Genomic DNA, 6,621 nt, shown 5'->3' on the forward strand with positions numbered 1-6,621 from the left:
CATGAACAACCTAAAATACCCCTGACAACCTTCCCTTTCTTCATCTTCCTCCCTCCCTCCACTGCAAACCTGCCCATTCTTTATAACTTTCATCCCTGAGTGGGTATACGGTAGATTGGCAACACGTTTGAATCTAATTAGGACTTGGTTCAGAGGCAGCTACCGTCACGAATTGAAGTTCAAGGTAACTACCTAAAGAAGATAATGGAAGAGCAACGATAGCTCGGTGGTTTCTTGGGGAATGCCTGGTTCTGTGCTTCCTGCGCTACCCTCTTTGTGGGAAACCAATTAATCAAATCCAAAGAAACTGCTCACAGAATTCAGTGGAATTATCCCAAAATAAGAAGTTTGAAAGAGAAAATTTTGCAATATTGAAAAAAGAAAACAAAGGAGAAACTTTCTTTGATTGCTCTTCAACTCCAACTTAATTCCCTCACATCCAACAAATTCCCTTTTGGAGAAAACCAAAGCTAAACCCTATTAATAAAATTGAAGACTAAAACTACTCAAGAAACGTAAACCCTAAACCTGAGATTGGAAGGAAGCAGAAGAAGAAAATGAATTTCTTAGAACCAAATCAGTCTTATGTCTAGCGTCATAGATTTCCTGACCTGAGCAAGCAAATGAATTTCTCAAAACAAGATACTGATTTATTCAATAAAGAAGAGTCCGACCTGGGAGAATAAGAGTAAGAGTGTGTGAGGCACGAAGAGGATAGTCATGGCGACTCTTCTTCCTCTGCTTCTGCCTCCAACGGTAGTGGTGGAGAGACTTTGAGGAAACGGAACCAAAACGCAGACATATATCTCTTATAAGCAAGGTTCTAAAACTTGGGTTTCGACCAGTCAGAAATCGAGTTTTTCTCGATTTCGACCATATCTTGGTCGAAACCTGGGATTTTTTTCCCATTGATGGGGAAACCAAAGTTTCCACCCCAAAACAAAGTTTTTTAGATCTGATTTTTTGTAGGGTGCCTATTTTTCACATTTTAATCACAATCCATGAATTACATTCACCAAAAAATCACTGAAAATAATACTTGTGGTTATTGACCCAAATTTACTAACGTACGCACTGATACAATACAGACACTAAAATGGTATTATAAATTTATAATTAGTTCACATAATTATAAAGTACTTGAACCATGAATAATACATTGAAACCAAATAAAACATTAAGATGCTCCTCTTCAATTCCATGCGAAAAATCTTGGTGGGTCTAATCCACGAGCAGCATACCACTAAAGATTGTGAAGCCGTTCCTCCGAATGCACAACATACGTATCTCATGACATGTTATAGGACCAATTGGTTTGATAGTCCATTACTGATTGGAAAAAGAAAAGCACAGGGTTGGAATTTAATGTCAAACTCTTTATTGATCTCCCCAGCCCACCTGAGAAGCTTTTTGTCATACAAGGAGATGCCTCCATAAAAACTGCTCTCCTCCTTGAAATGATCTTCTTTTCAAGATCTATGAACCCCAAAAAAAAAAAGCAAAATCAACAAAACAACACAGCATACAATTTGAACAATTACTGTGGAATAGAATAGAATAGAACGAAAGGAATACCAAGAACAACTTCATTTCTCCCAAATATTTCTTCATCAAATCCTTTTCTCCATTTTGAACCAAAAATCTTTGGAAGGATGAATGACTTTGACCCAGAATGGAATTTTAACTAAAAGAAAGAAATAAATAAGGAGAAGAAGATGCAAAAATAAAGAATAGGAGAAGAAGATAGGAATAGAAGATAAGGCTATCATTGGTTTGAATGGGAAAAAGAAGGTAGGAGTAGAAGATAAAGCTGTGTAGTATGGTTCTGCACCTAAAACTAAAGATGCTTGGTCTATGAATTGTTGGCATCATGTTCAGTTCAGCTAAAACCAAGGAAAAAGCATGTTGTTTGGTCATGGTTTCGACCGTTTCGACCTGCTTTCGATCGAAACCGTCGGTTTTGATTGAAACTAGATCGAAACGCTTGAAACCAGGCCGAGTTAAAGGATTTTTAAAAGTTTCAGTCCAACTCATCTCGGAACCTGTCGAAACCGAGACAACTCGATGGTTTCGACAGGTTTTGGTCGAGTTCTTGATCACTAGTTATAAAAGAGAGAGAGATTGTTTGTGATTTCTTTTTTATTCTATTCCTAGCTGCCTGGATTGTTTTTCCTTTTATTGAATGATTCATTAAGGAAGGAGACCATGGTAGTGGGTTTGCAGGGGAGGAGTGGGAGGGTGGCGGTGCTGGTGGTGGGGACGGATTTGTAGAGGAGGGAAGAGGGGGATGGAGGAGAGAGAAAGATGGGGGTTATTTTTGGTTGTTCATGTAGCTTTTTTTACTTGGATCGGGATTTGAAAAATCTTTTTAATATGGTAGTTTGCTATTGTAAAATATAAATTATACCTACCAGTCCTGTAAATCTTTTTGTTATCAAGTAGATCTAGGCAATTCTATATATTTTTCATTCAGATTTTTTTGTAGAAATTTCTTCGAAGGAAATAAAATTTATTGAATATTTATAAATAATTTGAAAGTGATCTATTTCTATGTTATTATCAAAAGGTGTCATTGTCATGGACACTTTTTAATATACATAATATATGTGAATTAACATCATACCCTCAACAGGAAAAAAATTTTGCATACCATTATAAAGAGCAAAAAAAAAATTACATATTATTTAAAGGGTGCATCTGTTTGTAACCAAGAGAATTTGTAACCATATATTTTTACCCCTTAAAAGTTGATGTGTCAGTGACTTAGCAGGGTTAAAACTATAAATTTATTACCCCTTCCATATCTCTCAAATGACGGCATTTCCTCGGGCTCCAACGTCCGTTTTCCCCCACCCCTCTCTCTGTCTCTCTTCTCCGATCACTTCTAGCGGCTGCCTCATATGACTCTCCAGTTGTATGGCTACCAAATCCATTTCACTCGAGTGATCGGAGATGTGGGTTTCCCCAAACATCTTGCACTCTGTATATTTCCCTAACAGAATTACCGATGGGTGCAATGACGACTTCTGTGAGATGGCTAAGAAGGCTGCTTGGAGCGTCAGCTCCTACAAGGCCGGCAATGGCGTCCAGTGCCTCTGCGACAACAACCTTGATACCTACTCACAGTTGCGTTCCCCGCTTCACCCTCTCTCTCCCTCCTTCCTTTTGCCCTTTGTATCGCGCCCTGTTGCGTGTGAAAATCTCTGACGCTTGGTTCGCCCACGGAGGAGCCTGCAAGGACCAAGAGATGAGCACAAGAGGGCTGGTGTGGCTCCGGCCTAGGACTCTTCGATGCTCAAGTTAGATCACCAGTGCAACAGTGTAACAGCTAACAAAAAGCGAGATGAGGAATGGTGCTCCATACCTGGGTATTTATAGAGTGAGGATGAGATGAGGCGGTTGGGAGAGTCCTAGTATGGTAGGAGTCCTTCTTTTAGAAGGCTCTCTCGCGTAGAGCGGAGTAGAGAGCTATTTTCGGGGTCGGGCTCTTATTAAGGTAAGAGTCCATCTAAAGTGCGATTTCGTATTACACTGGGATCGTGGCTCGATCCTTATCCCGTGATTCTCGGGATGTGCTGACGTGGCCCCGTGATCCCCGGTGGGGCGCTATGGTAGCTTCTGCGGAGGAGGGCTTGGCCTTGGAGGTCGGCCTGGTCGGTCGGCCTTGACAGTCACCTCGGCCTGGGAGATCGGCCCGAGAGGTTGGTCTTGGCAGTCAGCTCGGCCAGGGGTTTATGGCTGACCTATGTGAGCTCGGCTCAGAGCTCGACCTCAGCCACCGGCTAGCTTACGCGAGTCTGGCTCTGTCAGGTGACTTATCGGAGATGGGGTCGGCCCGATTTCCTGCTTGGCTCAATTCGATTCTCGGACTGAGGTCAGGTCGGCCATGTGGCAGCCTCTGATAGGTGGGGTATTTTATGCCTCATCACAGGCCCCCCACTCATCAGGGGTCGGCTCGGCACTAATGAGTGAAGTTTCCAGGTCTGCTTGTCTGGAAGATTTTTGCGGTCGAGCCGAGCTTATTTTTTGCCGTGGATTTGACGTTGCGCGGTCTGACGGTTGGGCGTTAGTGCCACGTCAGCAAAGTCATTATGGCAGGCTCGGGAATTCAAAACGTCCTTTGATCTGGGCCGTTGAATTATGCTGAGCTCTGCTCGGCCGTTGGATCAGTTCAACCCAAGAGTTATAAATAGGCGACTCCTAACTATTAATTCTTCACTGCTTTAAGTTATTGACTTCTCGGCAAGCTCAGATTCTTCAGCTCTGTAGCGCTCGGTGCTTACTGATTCGTGATCAGCTCTGCCTTTGCTTCGTCCGCACTCAGGTCACGCTCAACTCTTCTTCAACCAATAAGTCTTCTCCTCCCAGTATATCAGTTGGTAGTAGTCTCATGGGCAAGCTATTTGCCAGGGCGACAGAGGGCGCGAGTCCGAGCCGAGAGCTTCCCGCTCATTCTCCCACCATAGACTTGTTGGGCTCGACCTCGGATGAGCCCGATGTATTGGAGCCTCGTCAGGCCGAGGTGGCCGAGCCTTTGTTGCTCCTGGAGTTCTACCACGTGGCCCAGCCAATTGCCACGGACCGAGCTGAGAACTCTAGGTCGTCCTCATCTGATGAGGAGTCAAGTGAGGGAGATTCTTTCGAAGTGGGGGTTGGTTCGGTCAGCTAGTCCGCTGACACCCCTGAGCTCGAAAAAGGGAGTGTCGGCACCGTTCTGAGCACGATCACGGATGCCGACCTTGACTATCTGAGGATGACCTATGCCATCCCCGAGGACATTCAGCTCTGAGCTCCTAACCCAGGGGAGATGGCCTGCTACATCAGGCCCTGCGAGGTGGCTTTGTACAAGCTGCCCTTCAAGTATGTGTTCAGGCTCCCCGTCCTTGGCCTGGTGGACCAAATCTTGGACCATTTCCATCTGTCCCCGGGTCAGCTGGTGCCGAACTCTTGGCTGGCCGTGTACGGCTTCTACGCCTTATTTTACGAGATGGGCTGAGGCGCAAGCGTGGCGCTTTTCTCCCGGCTCTTCTTCTTGAAGAAGTCTCCAGAAAAGGGGTGGTATTATTTCAGCCGTCGATCTGGGAAGAGTGCTTCCTTGGGCTGCCACAAGTTTTTGGTCGGCACACCGAGCTTCAATAAGCATTGGAAGCCCTGCTTTTTCTTTGCTTCGATCCCAAACAGCCCTCTCCGAGCCGAGTGGAAGGAGATCCATTTGAATTATGTCAACAGGGTACTACCCCTAATCGAGAATGAGCTGACCTCGCTTGACTTGATCCCCCAGCGTCCGCCCCTCGATGTCCTCCAGCTTCAGGACGAGGGGTTTTTTCAGAGGTGGCATATGAGCCCTGGTAGGAGCCCGAGCCGAGCCCGCCTCTGTTGCCCAAGCTGGCCCCTTTACTTAGTCTTCTTTTCTTTTTCAATTTATTTTTTGTGTTTGGTTTCTCTTGCAGTGGTCGGCCATATTCCCCCTATGGATACCGCTCGGCTAAGGGCCGAGACCCTTGAGGATCAGAAGAAGAAAAACGCTGAGAAGAAGTCCTGAGGCTAGTCCACCAAGGCCCCCAAGGGCAAGGCCGTGATGTCGGGCCCGCCAGACGCTGTGGTCGGCTTTGAGGCCGAGAAGAGTACAGGCCCAGCGGGGTCTCCGAGGAAAGGGAAGGGCCGAAAAGGCGAGAGGAGCCCGTCGAAAGATACCAAGCGTCAGAAGCTCTCGGTCAATCTGACGAGTGGTGGCCTTCCACCCGTGCCTTCACCCCCAACATCTCCCGATATGTCTTGGGGAGGGCCTCGGCCAGCAACATTCCTGTGAGGCCGACCTGGCGCCTCTTCCCCGGGGACTCGACATTGACGTTGGCCGCACATGCCAAGGAATGGCTGGACGCAGGTCCGCTTCCAGCTGACAGGGAGTAGCTCGAGGCGCTGTCTGACCCTGAGCTCCTCTCCACCCTGTTTTAAGATTTCAACATGGTAAGTTTCCTGGTCGGCACTTGTGATTAGGTCCGACCTGTGTAATCTGTCCTGACTTTTGTTCTCATGCTTTTTTGCAGGGCTTCGCCAAGGCAGTGGAGACCATGCTTCATTTTGAGCGACTCTTGACCGAGAACCACTCCTTGGGTGTCCAGTGCAAGAAAGCCTACCAGGATGCCCAGGATGCCGTTCAGAGGCATCGGGAGACCCAAGAGAAGCTTACTGTCGTCGAGGCCGAAGTGGAGAGCTCTAAAGCCGAGGTGATCAGGCAAAAAGAGAAGGTCCGGGCTCGGCAGGCTCAGCTCACCGAGGCGAGGCGAGGGAGAAAGCCAAGGAGGACCTGGCCATGGCTCGGAACGAGGCGATCAACGACTATCTCCAATCGAAGGAGTACGCTGATGTGTGCCATGAGATCAGGAAGCCTCCCTACGTCGAAGGCTTTGAGGCAAGCCGGGCTGATCTCTTGGCCGAGATCAAGGTGGTCTATCCCGATCTCAATCTCTCACGTTTTGATGACGACGCGACTACCTTTGCAGGGGAGTTGGGAGATGAGGAGGGAGCCGAGCTCACCCAGGCTCTGCCCCTTGAGGAACCTACGCAGGCCGACGTCTTCCCTCTTGACGCTGAACCCCAAGACCCCCTTGCCGAGCCTAC

The sequence above is a fragment of the Telopea speciosissima genome, chromosome 7 (genome assembly GCF_018873765.1).
Source record: "Telopea speciosissima isolate NSW1024214 ecotype Mountain lineage chromosome 7, Tspe_v1, whole genome shotgun sequence".
Lineage (NCBI taxonomy): Eukaryota > Viridiplantae > Streptophyta > Magnoliopsida > Proteales > Proteaceae > Telopea > Telopea speciosissima.